Below are 17,753 nucleotides of genomic sequence, written 5' to 3' on the forward strand. Positions count from 1 at the left end.
AAGAAACTGGCTCAGGAGACTGGTAGCAGAGTATGGAGCCTTCTGTTCCTTGCCAAAGTCAAATTTATTAACTTGCAGCAGTTCTGACACAAGGGAGAGAGAAAGGATCATCTATTACGTTTATGGACAGAAGCAATGGTGGTGCAGGGTATCTCCATTTTCTTAATCTCCCCTTCAAACCTTCGATTAGATTAACATCTCCTGGCACTGGGCATTGCAAGCAGAGAAGAGGTGAGGAAAGGTGCAGTTATTTCTGCAGTGTAAGAGTTATGTATAGCCATCTCCCAAGGGTTTCATTGGCATGGAGAATTCAATCTTCTGTCTACCATAAGGTGTTGAGACAGTCTGGTGAATTAGAATGATCTGTACTGATTTTACAAATAAACTAGACTCCAGTATGTTTCCTGAGTTTTGCTAAACTAATTAATATTGCTTAAAGAATCTTGACATCAACTGTGCAAGTTAGATAAAAAAAAAGATTTAAAAATCTTTTTAAAAAATAAGAAAAAAAAGTGAGAAAAATTATTTCCTGTTATTTTGCTTCCTTACATACAGATGGATTTTCTTGCATTTGCACTGCAGGAGGATGAGATCTGTGCTATTTACTGTTTTTAATGTAATGAACTAAAACATACACGTTCTGCAAAATATCTTAGAAAATATGTTTATCTTGATGGTAAAACTTTTTTAATACAATTTTCACAATAAGCACTTTTTTTAAAAAAAGTAGAACTAATACTGAACGATTAATTCTTCAAATATTGTTTGCAGATATGCAAATGTATTGAGGTGTAGTTTCATTCTATAAAGCAACCCTTTCTACACGGCACTGCAATTCTGTGCTCCCTTGTACTGTAAGCAAACAACATTTCTCGCTCTGTAAACAAAGAGGAGGAAAAATTTTCAACTTAATCAGAAAACAAATTCAGAACTCTCTTCTTATTGGCTGATATATAAGCTGTAATAGAGGATTTGCTATTTAGTTAACGATTCTGCAAATGATTTGTCATCCAGAATAGAAGCAGATCACCATCTCATAGCTGTATTGACTTTGCGCTGGCAATGATTTTTTGCCACTCAAAGAAGCAAATGTGAATAAACTTGTATGACTGAATGCATAGAAACAGTGCATCTGATGAATAAGATTTTGCATAAGCAAGTTCCTGACCATAATGATCACTTTAAAGAAATGACTGAAGGAATGTTAATTACTGCATGCCTCAGTTATGACTCAATTAGGAGTCTTATTCCTGCTGAATAAGAAATTTATGGAAAAGAACAGAAAACTTGGATTGCCAGATGTCATAAATTAATTCCTTAAAAACTACACATAGGATAAACATTTTGAAATGAGCCTACATGATTTGTGTGCATAAGTCCTAGTGTTAGTGAGTCTTAAGGTGAAATTTTTTGTTTGAACTTTAAGTGACTTAGAAGCTTAACTTCCATGAACTTTTAATGGGATGCTTCCAGTGATAGCATTTTTCTCTGCTTTTTCTTTCTACTGTATGGCTATATAAGAACGAAGTCATATGTATTATTTGCAAACTCAGGTTCATAACAAGAGAACAAAATCACTTAAACCCCTTAGAGTTAAAATATCTTCTTAAAATCATGCTCTACAATAAGAATCTTTCTCCCTGCTCAGTTTAAGGGGCTGGATAACGAGCAGATTACCCTGGGCCATGGTAAGTTTTTACAACATCACCTTTCTTCATGTCTGCTTGTCTAAACTGAAACACTCTCTTCTTGTTTATCTGTCCCTCATTGCCTGTGATTTGATATTGTGATGTATGATAAAAGATTAAGTAATCCCAATGCTTCAGATATTTCTTATTAACATCCTTGATGTATATTTTAAGCTTTAATGTTTCAGCTTTAAGTTGCTTTTTTCTCTTACAGACACTGTGATGTTCAAATCTCATAACACTTCTGAATCACATGCATGTTTAGTAATGTAACTGTAATAATTTAATCACAGCTAGCTGTACAACTTAAACATGATGGAGAGAAACAACTGATGAACATGACAGGGTGACATCACTGCACCTCCTGTTAGCTTCAATGAACTTTCAGGCTGCATCACAGTCTCCTGCATTGTGCAGGTATGTTGACCTTGTTAGTTAGGCCTACACTTGTTTCTGAGCTTGAATGCGATTTAAAAATTGAATCTTAAACTCTTGCTGTCTGCAGTTTGATGCTCTGTAGCAAAATGCTGGAAGGGGATCAGCTTTCCAAAGCTGGGCATGGACTTGTCCCTGTTAGCAGCCCTGACAATGGGTCAGATGGAAAATGTTGATATCTAACAGCTGGCAGACTAAAAGGAACAGGTTTTTACACTTCTCAGAAAGAGCTCAGTCAAACCCATTAGCTTCAATCACCATTTAAGCTGCTTCTTACTGGCTACATCTTACAGGCATTTGTTAGGTGCTACCTGACCATGTCTTAGTCTGGAAACAGCAATGCTGGGTCAGGAGACTTCCCAGGCCAGGCCCGTAGAAACAGACCTGAACCAAGTATGATAAATGAACAAGCTGAGAAGCGTGCAGTGATATTTTCACTTTTTTAAATAAAGATCCACACATTCAATGTATTTAGGCACTTCAAAAGACAGAGAAGCATCTTCATGGCACTAAATCAGGGGCTAAATGAACAGATGGACTTCTGTGTTTCAATGATCAGAACTGCAGTGTCTTACATTTAAATGCCTTCACATCTAGTGGATTCCTCTGTCCCAGGCAAGCTTTCCACCGGGCTTCTCAAAATAGGATGCACAGGAAACAGCAATGATGTGAGCTGAGAAGTGCAGGCATGATGCAGAAGTGCTTGGCAGGATGAGAAGTTTGTGTTTCTGCCCTATCAGAAATGTAGGGAGAATTGAACAAAGGTTCCTACTGATGGCTTCTAGCATTTGGAAAAACATATCTAATGCATTGCAAGATATTTGTGCTGTTTATAAAGCAAGTTTTTATACGTCTTAAAATGATGTGCTGTGAGTGCCACAGCACTTTTGAAAACCCCATTACTCACTCATCTTTGGGTATCTTTGGAACCTTTACAGAAGTGAACTAAGTAATTTTCAAAAGAAAGATCATGTAGCACCATCTGCCAAATTCCTGATTGTGAGGTTTTGTTGTTTCTTTTTTTTTTTTTTTTTTTTTTTTTGGAACACGCTACATTGCTTCTGCACTGCAGCTGATTGTGATAGGAAGTTGAGAAATATAGAAAGTTGAAAAGTACTGTCAAGGGAAGAAATAGGATATCATAGGGATGCTATGCCTAGACCTATATTGTGACAGATCAAAATCATTAATGTGACATGCCAAGACATACACGTAAGGACAAGATCCAGAAATCTCTGCCAAGATCTAGCACTTTACCAGCTGGAGGTGACTAAAGAGAAAAAAGATCTAGCAGATACACTGTTATCAAAAGCCATTTGTATAATGCTGTCATGTGCGCGTATGTGTGTTGAAGTATAGTCAATGGCTGGTTTAAGTAAAAACAGTAGAACGTGGGATGTGCTGCTGTCATAGATGATTTTGGCATGGCCATGTGTCCAGTTCTGGTCACCTGTGTCAAAAAAGATGAATTCAGAGACAACATCAGAGCTGGGGTATTGGGGTGGTCAGTTGAGTACAGAGCCTCCTACAGATCAGGAGACAGTGCCTTCTTGCTTACTGCAGAAAAAGGTAGCTGAGGGGGGAACACAATGCTGCTAAAAACACATAATAGGTATAAAGGAAAGGGTAAATAATTATTTGAACAAAAGGATAATATAGGCTAAAGAACAAGTGAATATAAACTGTCTATGAATAAATCTAGTCTGAAAGTTGTGTTTCTAACCATCTGAATAATCAGAATGAATAATCAGAAGAATATGAAACAAACCCAAAGCCCAAACTTCCTACTTTAAAATGTAGGCTAAATTGTTATGATAGTGGTTGGATCCGACATTAAAGTACTGGGTCTTACAATCAATGCATCCAGTGTTTCTTAATGGGCACCCTGGGCACTTCTGTGAAACCATCTGACTATCAAATAACCACGGCCAACATCACACCTGAGTGATCTTGAGCTTCATCAGCCCTTGGAAACACTAACAGCAGCATCCTCCTGTAAGGATATAATAGGGCAGATCCACTCAAAGAATGAAGTAAGACACCTGGATTCCCTACTGCAAGAGAACAGAAAACAAACTTCACCAGGTAGATTTACCAGTGCTATAGCACTGTCTGTTAATAAAATCATACATACCATTGCAACAAATATCTGAAAACATACATCAAATGGAAGTGTATTTATGTTTTAATACATACAGCCAAACCAAACTCTTATTAAATATTTGTGTTTTTTTTTCCATAATATTACTGGCATGAAAAGAAGTCTTTAGAAATGTACACAATTTTGATACTGAAATAGCACCATTGTATAATTAGACACAGCTATTACATACTTTGTAGCTTATATGACTGCCTACCATAATTATAAAGTGACTTAACTATTAAGGATTAAACATTAATGGTTACTTTAGGGGCCATATTTCACCATTTTGACACTGTTCATAGAAATTCTCCTTCTTATGAGAATTCAAATGTAGAATCATAGAATAACAGGTTGCAAGGGACCTCAAATGTAAAATTATTGCATTCTCACAAATAGGAATAAAACACACAACTTCTCTTCCTGTGGTTTCGTTTCATATTCCTCTGACAGGAGGTTTAAAGTATGTATATATGCATTGTATGTATTGTATCTAAAGTATGTATTGTATCTAAAGTATGTATATATAAATGTATTACAAATTTACAGGCTATCAGATATAAAACATTTGTCTGATCATCCTAACTGGCTGCTGCACTGGTTCCCATGGTGGATTTTTAAATCTATTTACATCCAAATAGAATTCTTTAAAAAGTCACGAGAAAATGTACTGTAGAGAAACAGGCATAAATAGCAGAGCTATACACTAGAAAACCCCACGTTTTTTCCATTTCTAGTTGCCTTGGTCATTTTCATAGACTTGATTAGTCATAGATACCCTTTTTTGTTGTTCCATCTGCTCTCTATAGGTTAAAAATGAAGAATCTATATAAAGTCTGGAAAGATTGTAGGGTTTTTGCTGTTGGATAAATTAGTTTCCTTCTTTTTAAGTTTTCTGACTGGGTTCTAATTTTGCTTATCTATTTCTGATCTGTTGCATCTGTTTATTTATCACCCCTGTTTCTTTTTCCAAAACTACAAAAAAGAAAATTATATTGCCTTATAAAAGGACACCAGACATGTTACTGCCTGAGCTTTCCATAGCTAGATAAATTTAATGCTACATTGTTTACTATCCTTCCACAGTAGGAAAGGTATTCACACTGTGTGGCTTATTAAACAACATTGCCATCATGCATGATATCACATTATAGTGGGCTGACATAAGAAACTCTAAGCAGAATGAGCCATTGACAGATTTTAGGCACAGACCTAAACACAGTCAATAAAATCACATCAGAAATAAGAAAAGAGTCAGTATAAACTCTAAGATAGCAATGCCTGGTCGTTATTGCCTTGAGCTCTCTATTAGGATTTCTGCAGTAATCTGATGGCTGAGCAAACTCAGTCTCTGCATCTCAATCTATGTCAACATGTCATGCCACATAAAACTTGCTTATCCCTATATGTACAGAAGAAGATATTCTGAAAATGCATGGGTAAAAGATATCTCTTTCCCCTTATATACCCTTATTTTTCTTGTATAGTTAATATTGGCGTGCTTCCTGCTTTCTCTCTGAAGCTCAAATTAGGGCAAAACTTAAGCAATCCTGAGAGAAGACGTTGAGTGTCACCAAGGTGGTGATCCATCCATAGCTAGTATTGTGAAATCCTCATCTGCAATGTTGCTTATTGTCCCATGCCAGGGATGAATGCTCTAGGGTCATGTTAAAGGTCATGTCATTGCCTCTGGTTCACAGCTCTCTATTTTAGTCATGATTATCACAGTCAGCTATAATGACACCAGTTCAGTCAAAAGCAGGACTTGAGTAGATCTGCCTGTCTTTAGGAACTATTCTGCATTTATCTCTGTGTGCCTTCTGAGAATCCACGTATGCATCCCAGAAGAAGTCAGTCCATTCTCCTCCAAGTCTGCTGGAATACAGTTAAAAGAGGCATGTTCCCCCAGGAACATGAGATTTATCAGAGGTGGAGCAGTTCCGCTCCTAATTACAAGCATATATACGTATGCATATGTATACACATGAATGGAATAAATTTGGAAGAAATAAATACAGAAACATGCATAAATATACATATATCAGTACAACATTGATATTCATTAGTACTTTCCTTTTCTCTGTAAGGAAGAAACTGTTTGTTTTGGCCTGCTGGCTTCATTTTTACTTCCTAACAGAAAATAAACAATAGTTTGGGTCTCCAGTGTTATTTTTTGTGCAGTGGTTTCTTTTCTGAGTAGGAAGACTGAGTAAGAGCTCTGCTAAGCACCTCAATACAGTGCAGATGAAACAGTTTCTGATGTGCTTATTATTTCTGTGGCCTATTCAATGTTGTTTACATTTTCCTCATTCTGTGCCTTGAGTGATAAGCAATACTGAATGAGGCGCCAGAGCCTCACTGCCCTGAGGGGAGAACAGGTAGTTTTCTGCTTCCACAAATTCTTCATTAAAGTATATACACAAGCCTCATTCTGTAATATAGAGCCTGATTCACAATGGGTTTCCACTATTTCTTTGAAAGACTTTTGCAGTTCTATGGGTGATAACTGAAGGCTAATGTACTTATTAACCAGACATAAAAAAAAAGATAATAAGGGCTCATCATATTTTTGTCATAGACAAAAGTCATAAAGTCACGGACCCAGAGAACAAGAAAACAATGCCTGGAATAGCAAGATGTTTGTTTTGTTATTAGACCAAGACGGCATGTACCAGATATTAAAAAAAGACATCTATAAGATCCTAAGAAAAAGGAAAAACAGAACAGAATTTCAAGTCACAGCACAAAATGTAGAATAAAAGGTGATAAATTTACATCAATGTTTTATTGGAAAGTTACTGTGCCCACCTAACCAGTTTTCCTACATAACTGTAACCTTGCTTGCCTATTTTTAAAAAGCAATTTACCTCCACAGACTGCTGATTTCCTTTTGAAAGGACATTTATAAGAGTGTTTGTTTGAAATTAAAAACTAATAAAGTCTGCAGTCCACTGGGAAAATCCCTAGAGTCCCTAGGCAGTCTGTGATCTCATATCTACAGCTCTCCTGGGATAGCTGGGCTGGCCCCAAACACCAGCCAGGAGGACCCTAGCTAAGGGTCTATACAGTCCGGGAATGTGAACAAAGGTCTCTGAAGGAAATACAGAGACACTCAGCATTTAGTCATGCTACACTGTTCAGGAAGGTGGAATCAATCACCAGGATTCTCATATTCTTTGTGTTTGGTTGTTTGCCTATTTTGCTGTTTTCCTAAAGTGCATTTGTTTTATTAAAATCATATCTTGCAGTCAAATCAATATGCATTCAGTCTATTAAAGGTTAACACGTAAAATGGTAAACATATGTTACACATGAGAGGTCACTTGTAAATTCCTGAAGCTTCAAGTACATATCTAGCCCGTGCAAATTAAAATGGTGGAGTAAATCTAATGACAGCTAGAGGCAAGAATATTGAGCCAGTACGTTTTCTTAAAGGAACTTTGAGATGATATATATTTTTTAAAAAAATATTCTGTATGTACTTGAAGCTTTTCGCAATACAATTATAAGTAATAAACATGCATTTATTTGGATCATGTTGTAGTAATGTAAATTCAGGGGAACATATCAGTAAGGAAGTAGTATTGTTCCTTGCGTATTTTGGAAATGCTTGGACCCTGAATGGTCTTTGAGGCAATCTGAGGCAAAGAAAAGGAAAATGGAGTACTATAACCAGTCAGAGTTTCTGTGTTCATATTAAGATACTATCAATCAGTCTTGTTTCTCCATCACAAGGATGCAGAAAGTGCGGGATGACTAGATGCAACCCAGACAGATTGAGACATTTTTCAGGGCTTAACTCAGTGGAAAGGCTCCTATTTACACCAGTAAATTGAAAATCACTACAATTGGGGGTGTTAACGAATTCCACAAAACAATCCAAAAGGCCAAGCTTTCAGGCTTAGAAAGATCAGTACTGGCCTAAATGCAAAAAGGGGCACAAAGGAAATTTCAAAGCAAAGTCGAGAGCTTCTCACTGAGGTCTGATAATTACTGATCTCTGTATTATATAAACCAAATTGCTCGACAGAGAAGAATCAGAGCATTAAAAATGAATGCCTCAGTTAGGGTGTTTCAGCATCTGTTCATATCCAGACATGTTCCAAGTTATCTCCAGGAATGAAATAGAATAATTGGGTCAGATCCCAGCCACTCATTTGCCTAAACTAAAAGAGAGGAAAGAACTAGCAGCCTTTATCATCATCCAGATCTGGATATTCAAGAGAGCAGTTAGACCTTTTCCATCAATTTCCTCTTAATTTAGTTACCAGCCAAAGGTTTTTCTAGTGCAGAACGTTATTATGTTTAACACCTGCTGTGTTATTGCACAATTTTCTTTATGCTGACATTAAAACAGAGAGAGGAGAGTGAGTGATTATGTTCTAAGATACAAGCTATACTTTTGAAGATTTACTTCGCGGCAATTAAAAAAAAATGAACATATCTGCATGTTTGCCTTTCTCCATACTGAAGTGAGGAATACTCCACTCAGTGCCTTCTTATTTTTTATGCTTATTATCTACCTCCACAACCTGTGGAAGTTCTGCACTGCAAATTACTTTGATGCAACAAAAAACCAATTGTGGCAGTGTTACAGCTGTAATGGCAAGACCTAAAACCTGTAGTTATGGATAACTACTTTAACTACCACACAGGCCTAAACTTGGCAGTGTTTTCTAAAAAGGCAACGAAGCCCCAGCAATGGAATAATCTGCCTGGCTGGCTTCTGAGAGGCCCTTTTGTGACACAGTCAGCTGTGTGGTCCCCAGCTTGTGGGGGACTTGTGGACAGGTCATCTGACAGATGGCTTTGGGCTGTGGGCCAAAGCAGGTGAGCGGTCAGAAGACCACTCAACTTTCCAGATCTGCTGGGATGCTGGTTTATATAGCCCCTGCCCAGGGTTCTGCCAGAATAGTTCTGCAAAACATTTCCATTTCACCTAATACAGACACAGTTCACTTTGTCTTACAAGCTCTAAGTAGGCTACATGAGACATAAACCTTCCTCCAATGTACATGTTAGATATCAGTATCTGTAAGTGTACCAACTAATGAAGCATTTCTGGCAGGAGGTGCCGAGTGGATGCGCGAAACGAGAAGATGCTCAGTGTTGGTCTGCCAGCAAAGAGGAACACGGGTTCTCGTTATTGTGGGCATATAGGGATGTGACTTATCTCAGACATTCACCTGCAGTGGACACCAAAGCAAGCACCAGTGTACATTAATGGAACGCTGATGAGATGCTGTGTATGCTGCCAGGATAAGCTATAGTCATGAGAAATTATACCATTAGCTGGTGAAGTGTGGATGAGGATGCAGACAGCAGGGAGGAGAGAAGATTTTTCCTGTTTTATCATGCCTACAATGGTGTTTTATATAAACACACAGGTGAAAGCTATAGAGTTAGAACACAGCTTGTTTGTTCATCAGTGTAAGGGTTGTACATCTGATAGCTGCATCTGCCACTTCTGGCCTCCATCAGCAGTTTGAAGGGTGAAAGATGTCTGATTGAATTAAAATGCTATTTATCTTTAAAACACAACTTTTGGAAGGCTTTTCTAGGGAGGCAGTTGATGAAGAGTCCTTGTTCAGCTACTTGTTCAGCGACTGCCACCAGGTTAGTGTTTCAAGTGTAGTCAACCATTTTTCAGTGTTTGAGGTTGCAACCATTTATTACTGCTACATATAAAGAAGGTTTGCTTACAAGTCTGGATATAACTTGCGGAAAAAAATGATTGTAACACTTTTGAATGGTGGTGGTGAGAAAACAAAGAAACAAAGGGAAACACTCAGTGAAGTTCTGTCACCCTGTCAGAAATATTCTTTTTTTTTTTTCCTTAATTAGTCTGAAAAGCTGTTAAGCCTTTGCCTTTTTTCTAAGATTAGAGCTATCAAATGAGCTAGCATTTTAATCTTCTATAGTCTATTTATAATCTATAATCTTCTACAGTGAACCTAGAAGGTTAATGCTTAGTATTACTTAAAATTCATATGAATACTTCCAACCAGCTGTAGGATGTAGTAAAGGGATTTATGAATTAAAGGATGATTGACGCTATAAGAAGCTCTTGCTGACTTTACAAGGCAATTCACTCATTTTTCAGTTAATTTCATAGTTTATTATATCCGAGATATATTCCATTTAATTTTCCTTTTTCTTTAAGTAAAAGGGGTACTGGCACTACAGTGTTAATTGTTTAATATTATGGTTAGATTATTGGGTTGATTAAATTGGATTAGTTAGATTACTGGCTCAGAAGCATGCTATCATGCATCTTATGTTCCTTCTGCTTTGGAATATTTTAGAGTTTGCAGCATTAACATTTTAGAAACCCCATCCATACAGAGGTGTATTTGGAGGTTGTTATTGTAAGCTTAAAACAATAACTTAAAATAATAACTTAAAATAAGTTCCTTAAAGTTTGGCCAGAAGGATCCGGGACTGATTGTTTGGTACAGCTAATATTTTTTTTCCCCTTTGATAGGAAGTACTTGTTACAAACATAACTTAGTTCCAAAATGTAATGCAGGGAAAAACAAGACCATATTTTGGTACCATCTTTCCCCCTGTCCTGGTTTCAGCTGGGATAGAGTTAATTTTCTTCTTAGTAGCTGGTGGAATGCTGTGTTTTGGATTTAGGATGAGAATAATGTTGATAATGCACTGATGTTTTGGTTCTTGCTGAGCAGAGTTTACACTAGTCAAGGACTTTTCAGCTTCTTGTGCTCTGCCAGGTGCATAAGAAGCTGGGAGGGAGCATAGCTAGGACAGCTGACCCAGACTGGCCAAAGGGCTATTCCATACCATATGACATCATGCTCAGTATATAAGCTGGGGGAAGAAGAAGGAAGGGGGGGGACATTGGGCGTGATGGCGTTTGTCTTCCCAAGTAACCATTATGCGTGATGGAGCCCTGCTTTCCTGAGGATGGCTGAACACCTGCCTGCCGATGGGAAGTAGTGAATGAATTCCTTGCTTTGCTTTGCTTGTGCGCATGGCTTTTGCTTTACCCATTAAACTGTCTTTATCTCAACCCGTGAGTTTTCTCACTTTTACCCTTCTGATTCTCTCCCCCATCCCACCGGGGGGGAGTGAGCGAGTGGCTGTGGGGTGCCTAGTTGCTGGCTGGGGTTAAACCACGACACCCCCAAAGTAGTTTAAGTAGTTTGCAACGGAGATCTATCAGTAGTTTCTGCAGTGCCAGCTCCACCACCTGAGGGAGACCTGACAACAGTTCTCTTTCTGTGTCGCCAGCTGGTCTTTGCTGAGTGATGAACAGCCACATGTTCTCCACTCCTCTGCCTGTCCCTTCCTGCACCACACAGAACTAGCACCATCACTAGATATTCATGTTTCTGTGCAAGGTCTTTCCTCATTTTAGCAGATATTAGGAATTCTAATCCTCTTTCTCATTGTCCTTAAGAAAAGACACCACCTATTTCTCTTGACTTCTGGTTTGTGAGGATCCCTATTGAACAGTTGTCTGAACTTTCACTGGGAGCTGGCTGTCTCCATCTCTGCTGCTGGATTCCCAGACTGGTGACGGTTTGTTTTCCCAGAGCAGCCAGTATCATACTCATGAATCATTTGTTCCTTCAGTGACTCTGATACTGACCATATAGCTTTACAATAAGCAATGACAAACTTTCCTGTTTACATCAAAGCTTCTGGTCACTTAACCCTTTGCCTGACTTCATCAGTTCATGAAGACCAGATGGGTTCTGTGGCAAACCCTGTGGCAGCAGGCTCTCAGGGAAACCTGTACTCTACAGAAAAAGCTTCAGCTCTACCTCTGGCCTTTTTCTCCCTAACTTTTAACACTATTCTTTTATTACCTCCAGGCTCTCAGTGGTTATTCACGTATTCACACACCTCCCTGTTCAAATAAAGGTAAAAGAAGAACAGTTTACCTTGGATACATCTTTCTTGCCATAGCAATTCATAACTGCTCTCACCACTGAAGCCTAGCAATGAGCTTCCAGGAAGAACCTGCCACTGGTCAGTGAGCCGCAAGTGCAATCTGTGCTAGTCCATGTGGCCACTAACTCATTTTTCTGTTTTTTTTCCTTCAGAAGGTTTGTACTTTTGCTATACTAAGTGTCATTCCTGATGACCGTCTTCCATATCTTGCTTGAATTTTGCAGAACCCATGACGAGAACCCTATGTCATATCTGAAGCTCTGCTTGAGTGGAAAGCACTCTGAATTTTAACAAATGTTCCCCACTCCAACAGTAGAATTTCCACAATCCCAGCGCCATAAACTACATCTTATTTTTCTGAGTTACTTTTCTTTATTGTGAAAGCTATCTTTTTGGCGGGGGCGGGGATTACTTCTACATGCAGCCATTTTGTCTCCTCTTCCCACATTTTTGTACTGCTGTCATTCATTTTACTGTCTCGTCCTTGTTACGGGTGCTGTACAGGCCTGCCAAGCTTCACAGCACCTGTATGAACTCATGCTTTTGGGACCTATTTCTCATTTTGGCACATCTATTTTCTTAGCAGTGCAACAGCTTCTCCTCTCTTTGTCTTGCAATCCTGACCCCAGAGTAGCTGTGTGACGTTGTGCCATGTCCAAACACCTGCTGGAGGGCATGTCCCCTGGGCCACAGCTGGGAGCCACAGGTCTCTCCTGTGATGGGACTCAGTACACTTGGCAGTGTCCTTATTATGTCATTTATAAGAACACCATACACAAGATGCATCTTTCCGTCACCTAAACTGGCATGTGGAATCTTAGATATCTGTATGACAGGCCCTCTCTGATATTTTCCTAAATGGGGCTTAATTACTGTGTCAAGGGAAACCTTTAAGGACCATAAAGCTTGGAATCGCGCTGTCAAATCCATGGCTTTTGCTTGAACCTAGAAACTTTGCACATTCCCTATGTATACATGAAACCCATAGTCACAGTTTAGAGAAGCAGCCCAGTTGCTGGCAGGATGGAAAGCCCTAACTCTAGGCTGCAGCTAACTCCCAAGGGTACAAACATAAAGGCTGATCCCTCCAGCACCCAGCGCTAGAGTAGAGCCAGTCTTTGCATGAGATGAACTTCACAGCAACCATAGCCAGCCTTATGGCTGGGAACTATGGCTGGGAAAGCAAACCTTACCATTGCTCTCTGAAAGCACCAGAAAAAAAAAATGTCTGGTTTCTTCACAGTTGGGGATTTCAGCTATACTTTTCCCCCTTTTCTTTCTGTCCTTGTTTAATCTCTGGGGGGAAGGAGAAGGGAGGCATTTGGGCAGGAAAGCCAACAACCAGTCCTTCCAACATCACATCTCACACCCCTTAGTCCTGTCCCCACCAGCTCTGAGAAGGTGCTGAGGAAGATCAGGTGGGGATCTTCTCAGCACCCAGCCATCCCTTTCAATGCATCCAGACTTGCCTGGTCTAGGCCAGTTGCCTTTCAGTCACAGCTGCTGCAGTCTGAGTTCACACTGAGCTGTTGGGTTGTAATGGAAACCTGGTCTCCCTTCAACCTAAGGCTGCTTGGTAAAGGAGAAAGAGACAGGACCTCATACTGCTTCCCAAAGCTGATTCAACTCATCCTGCATATTAGGCATCCCCAGCAAGGTGCTCTTGTACAGTAAAAAAATCAAGTCAAACAAACAAAGCCTGAAAGATTAAGCTGTTTCTGTTGCAAGAATTACTATTCCTCTCCCTACCTTAAACAGGTGGAAGAGCTTGCATGTTTTTTTCTTGGGCACATCAGACTCAGAAAACTTATTTGTGTTAAGCTTTGTCTGACTCATCAGCTTCAGAGCCCTGTTTTCCATCAAGTGCATTTTTGTGGATGAGGTGGAGAGAAGGTGCTGTTACGGGTGGAAATTCATTCCTTGCAATGACAACCTTCCCAGCATCTGTTGCGCATTCTTCCTCCTTTTTATTTTTGCTCACATTAAGACTTTGAATTTCTACTGCAACCCATAATCTCATTAGTTAAACAAAAATGCATGTTCTGTCATATGACAGGTTTTTAACTCTGGAATATGTTCTTAACTTGATTAAATTGGCTTTAGCTGTGTAACCCCCATTAACATTAATGGCAGCCACATATCTGAAGCTCTGAATATGAACTTGAGAATAAATCATTAAAATGCAATTGTTTAACTTTTATTGCCCTGCATGTCAGGGATATCATTTGGAGAGAGTATTGGAGTCTTGCATGTAACTGAACAGGTGATTAAATCCCTCTCTTGATATTTTCCATTAAGATGAACTTTTTTTCAGATTCTCTATATGCTAAATAGTTTTGCCTTGTAAAAAAATATGTTAAATCTTTAACTAAATAGACGCGGACAGATATAAATGGCTATACGTGTTCAATGTTTCCACAGCCTTAAAATTGAGTTAGCATAACAACTTTTTTTTAAAAATGAAAAACTTAAAAATCTTAAAGTTGTTTCCAGATCTCTAAATGGCCTCATAATGAATAACTATATACATGTCTTTTTTTCAAAACTATTTTTTCCGTGTTAAGAAATGGCCTTTTTTGCAGAAAACACTTTGTTGCAAAGCCTAGACTAGATTTGCACTTCGCTGAATACATTTTTGTACCATTGAGCAGTCAAACTGCGTTGATGTATAAGAAAATAACATTTATTGTAGCTCTGAATTTAAATAATTCTGTAAATAATAAATTAACTCCATGGGTACAAAACACTTCATATCAAAGAGCTGGTCAAACATAAAGGTTTACAGTTCATGATTTCTGCAAGTTCATACTAAAATCAAAGAGATTAAAAATCTGCTCCAAAACCCTACTGAAGTCAGTGAAAGGTGCCCACTGACATTAGTAGGAGTTGGATAGAGCCCACCACGGGAAAAAAAATCAATAGGCTTTGAACGTGCCGAGTTCATACACAGGGCACATCCACATCTTGCAAAATGAGACATTTGACTTCCTCCAGCACATATAGGAGATATTGTTTGGATTTTAATTTAATCCCTTGTTGATTATTCATTGGTTCAACGTTGAGGAGTGGATAGAATACTAAACCAGATACTTTTAAAGCCATATAAAATGTTAGCTACTTTTAAATGTGTGTTCAAACTTAGATAAAACATACTGTACATAGAAGCACACTGCCCACACACACACTCGTTCTCTTTCTGCGTTTGTATACGTTCATATACATATATATCTATATAAGTATCTGAGAGAAAAAGAGAGGCTCTTTAAAACATGAAAAATTTCTATAACAATTTTACATCAGAAATTACTCTTTTTGTCTGATTCTGTTTTGGGTGAATGAGTACCACAAGTATCTATAGGTCTGGATAGAAAAATAGTTACAGGAACACAGCAGGCTGGAGAGAGGAAAAATGCACACTGAGAAGGTAGTGTGGGAAAGTTTCCCAATGACTGATAACCTCTGGAGTCTGTTGAGTCTGCAAGAACTGATAAACTCAGAACACCATGAGTCTGTCAAACCCTTGCAAAGCCATAAGCACGCACCAGTGTCAACAGCTCACAGCTGTGATCCCTGTCTGCCTCAACTCAGTCCCTAAACAGGAAAAGGGAATTTACAGCATTTGGGTGTCTATATGATCAGGCTAAACCAATATTTTTCATTTTTTTGATAACTGAATACTAAGACATTAATGTTTCAGTATTCCAGCAATCCTGCTTTCATGTTAGAATGTTTGAGTTTTGTACCTTTGGTTTTCATATAGGAGTTTCATTCCTGGTATGGCTAGGGTCAAGCTTTACTTTCTGTTAAATGCTTGCCAAGCAGCACTGAAATAAGCAGTTTTGTTGTTGATTGACATTTGGTATTTATTTTATGTTTGGTTCTGAAATAAGCAGATATGATATCTCCTGGCCACAGAAAGCATCAGGATGCATGTGGCATACTCAGCAGTGATGTCCTTCACCTTCCTTCTGCTATTTCTTGGGAAAAATCATCAAGGCAAGAGAAAAGAAGAGGTAATGGTTTCCCAAGGGTGATAAACTCTGCATGAGTAGGTTTAACTATAGGCAAACTGTAGATAGCTTTGTCTGTTATAGGGCTAGGTTTAACTACAGGCAAACTGTAGATAGCTCCCTGTGTTATATTTGATCTAAACCCAAATCTATGTTAGTAAAGTACTAGACTTACGCTGCAGTCTGAGGTCTTGAGCATCAATGAGGGTAAAGGCTTGAATACACATCAAACATTGTGTAAAGAGGCAATGTTATAGATTCATGACATGGGTGTTGACTTTTGTACTACTTGGTTTTCAGAGGATTAAATTTAGCTGTTCATTCACAATGAGAGGGCTTGAGGACTCACTGAGCAACCTAATGTTAATCTGTGCATTAAGAAATATTTTTAATAAACTTAGACAGACACTTGCAGGGCAAAAGGGGAGAGATTAAAATTGCTATGGTAAAGTTAATCTTGGCATTTCCTACCTTCTCAGTATTTTATTTTGTATCACGATTTTTTTCCCAGTGTATGGAACACCGGGGAAGTGTTGCATAAAACTGAGAATAAATAAGACGGAAACAGGTTCAGACAAAGCAGTCTGTTGCCCTTGCCAGAGATGGTACATGGTTTCTCTAAAACATTAAAAACAATCTGAATCTTGTGAGCTTGAGAAGATGTAGTACAATGAAGACTTTTTATGGTATGTGATTTATAATGTTTTATAACGGTTCTGAGAGCAGTGTGATCTCACAGGAAAGCCATTTAAGGCAGGAGGATTACACCAGTGAAAAGTGCTAAGTGAAAAACACAGCAGGAGCGCAAACTAGGAGAAATCCCCTGAATAAGGAGTGGAGAAGAGCATTCACTTAATACATTTGCATTGAGCAGCAGTATGAATCTGTTGGGAATAGAACTAGGAGGGTAAAAGGGATCCATGTTCATTAAAGGGACACGGGGAGGAAACAGTTGCCGAGAGCTCCCTAGCTTGGCTATCCCAGGCAGCTGAGTCAGTCACCAGTTCTTCAGTCACACTGTGGAGGACAGCTCAAAAAGATCAGGAAGGGAAAAGCTACTGGGTCAGTCCATCAGCTTTCACATCAAAGGCAAGCCTCAGAAATCCTACATGACAACTCAGAATGAAACCTGATTCCTAGTACACTTCAAGGCTGGATTTCATTATTGGATATTCCTTTCCCATTTCATGTAAGCAGGAACGTACAGTTTTAGTGTTGGCTGTAACATTTTTTTTCATCTTTGAGTTAGTATGATATTAAACATGAATTTGGATGAATTTGACAAGTGTGCATGTGTGTGTGTGTGTGTGTGTGACTCTTCATTCATTCAGGGCAACAAATCCAGTTATAAAATTGTGGGTAGGCAAATCCTGGGAAGGACCTGCAGTCTAAGAGCTCAAAGAAGCTGCCTTCCTCCCATGGTCAGCTTGCAGACTGTAGTGGCAAGGGTTAGCTCTCAGGGAGAAGCTGCTGCCATGAGGCACAAACTGGGGCCCTTCTAGCAAGAGGCAGACTGAGCCCCCATGCCCACCCTGATGCAGTGATGCTCCCTGCCTGTCT

At 38.9% G+C, this 17,753-nt stretch overlaps 1 protein-coding gene across 3 annotated transcripts in view; it reads right to left on the reverse strand.

Moving 5' to 3' along the window:
- The window catches only part of KCND2 (potassium voltage-gated channel subfamily D member 2), a 286,206-nt gene that overhangs the window by 88,805 nt on the left and 179,648 nt on the right, over positions 1–17,753 (reverse strand). The window lies entirely within an intron of this gene.

This window comes from Nipponia nippon, unplaced genomic scaffold, assembly GCF_047370975.1.
Source record: "Nipponia nippon isolate SJK-2023a ecotype South Korea unplaced genomic scaffold, ASM4737097v1 scaffold_3, whole genome shotgun sequence".
NCBI classification, from domain to species: Eukaryota; Metazoa; Chordata; class Aves; order Pelecaniformes; family Threskiornithidae; genus Nipponia; species Nipponia nippon.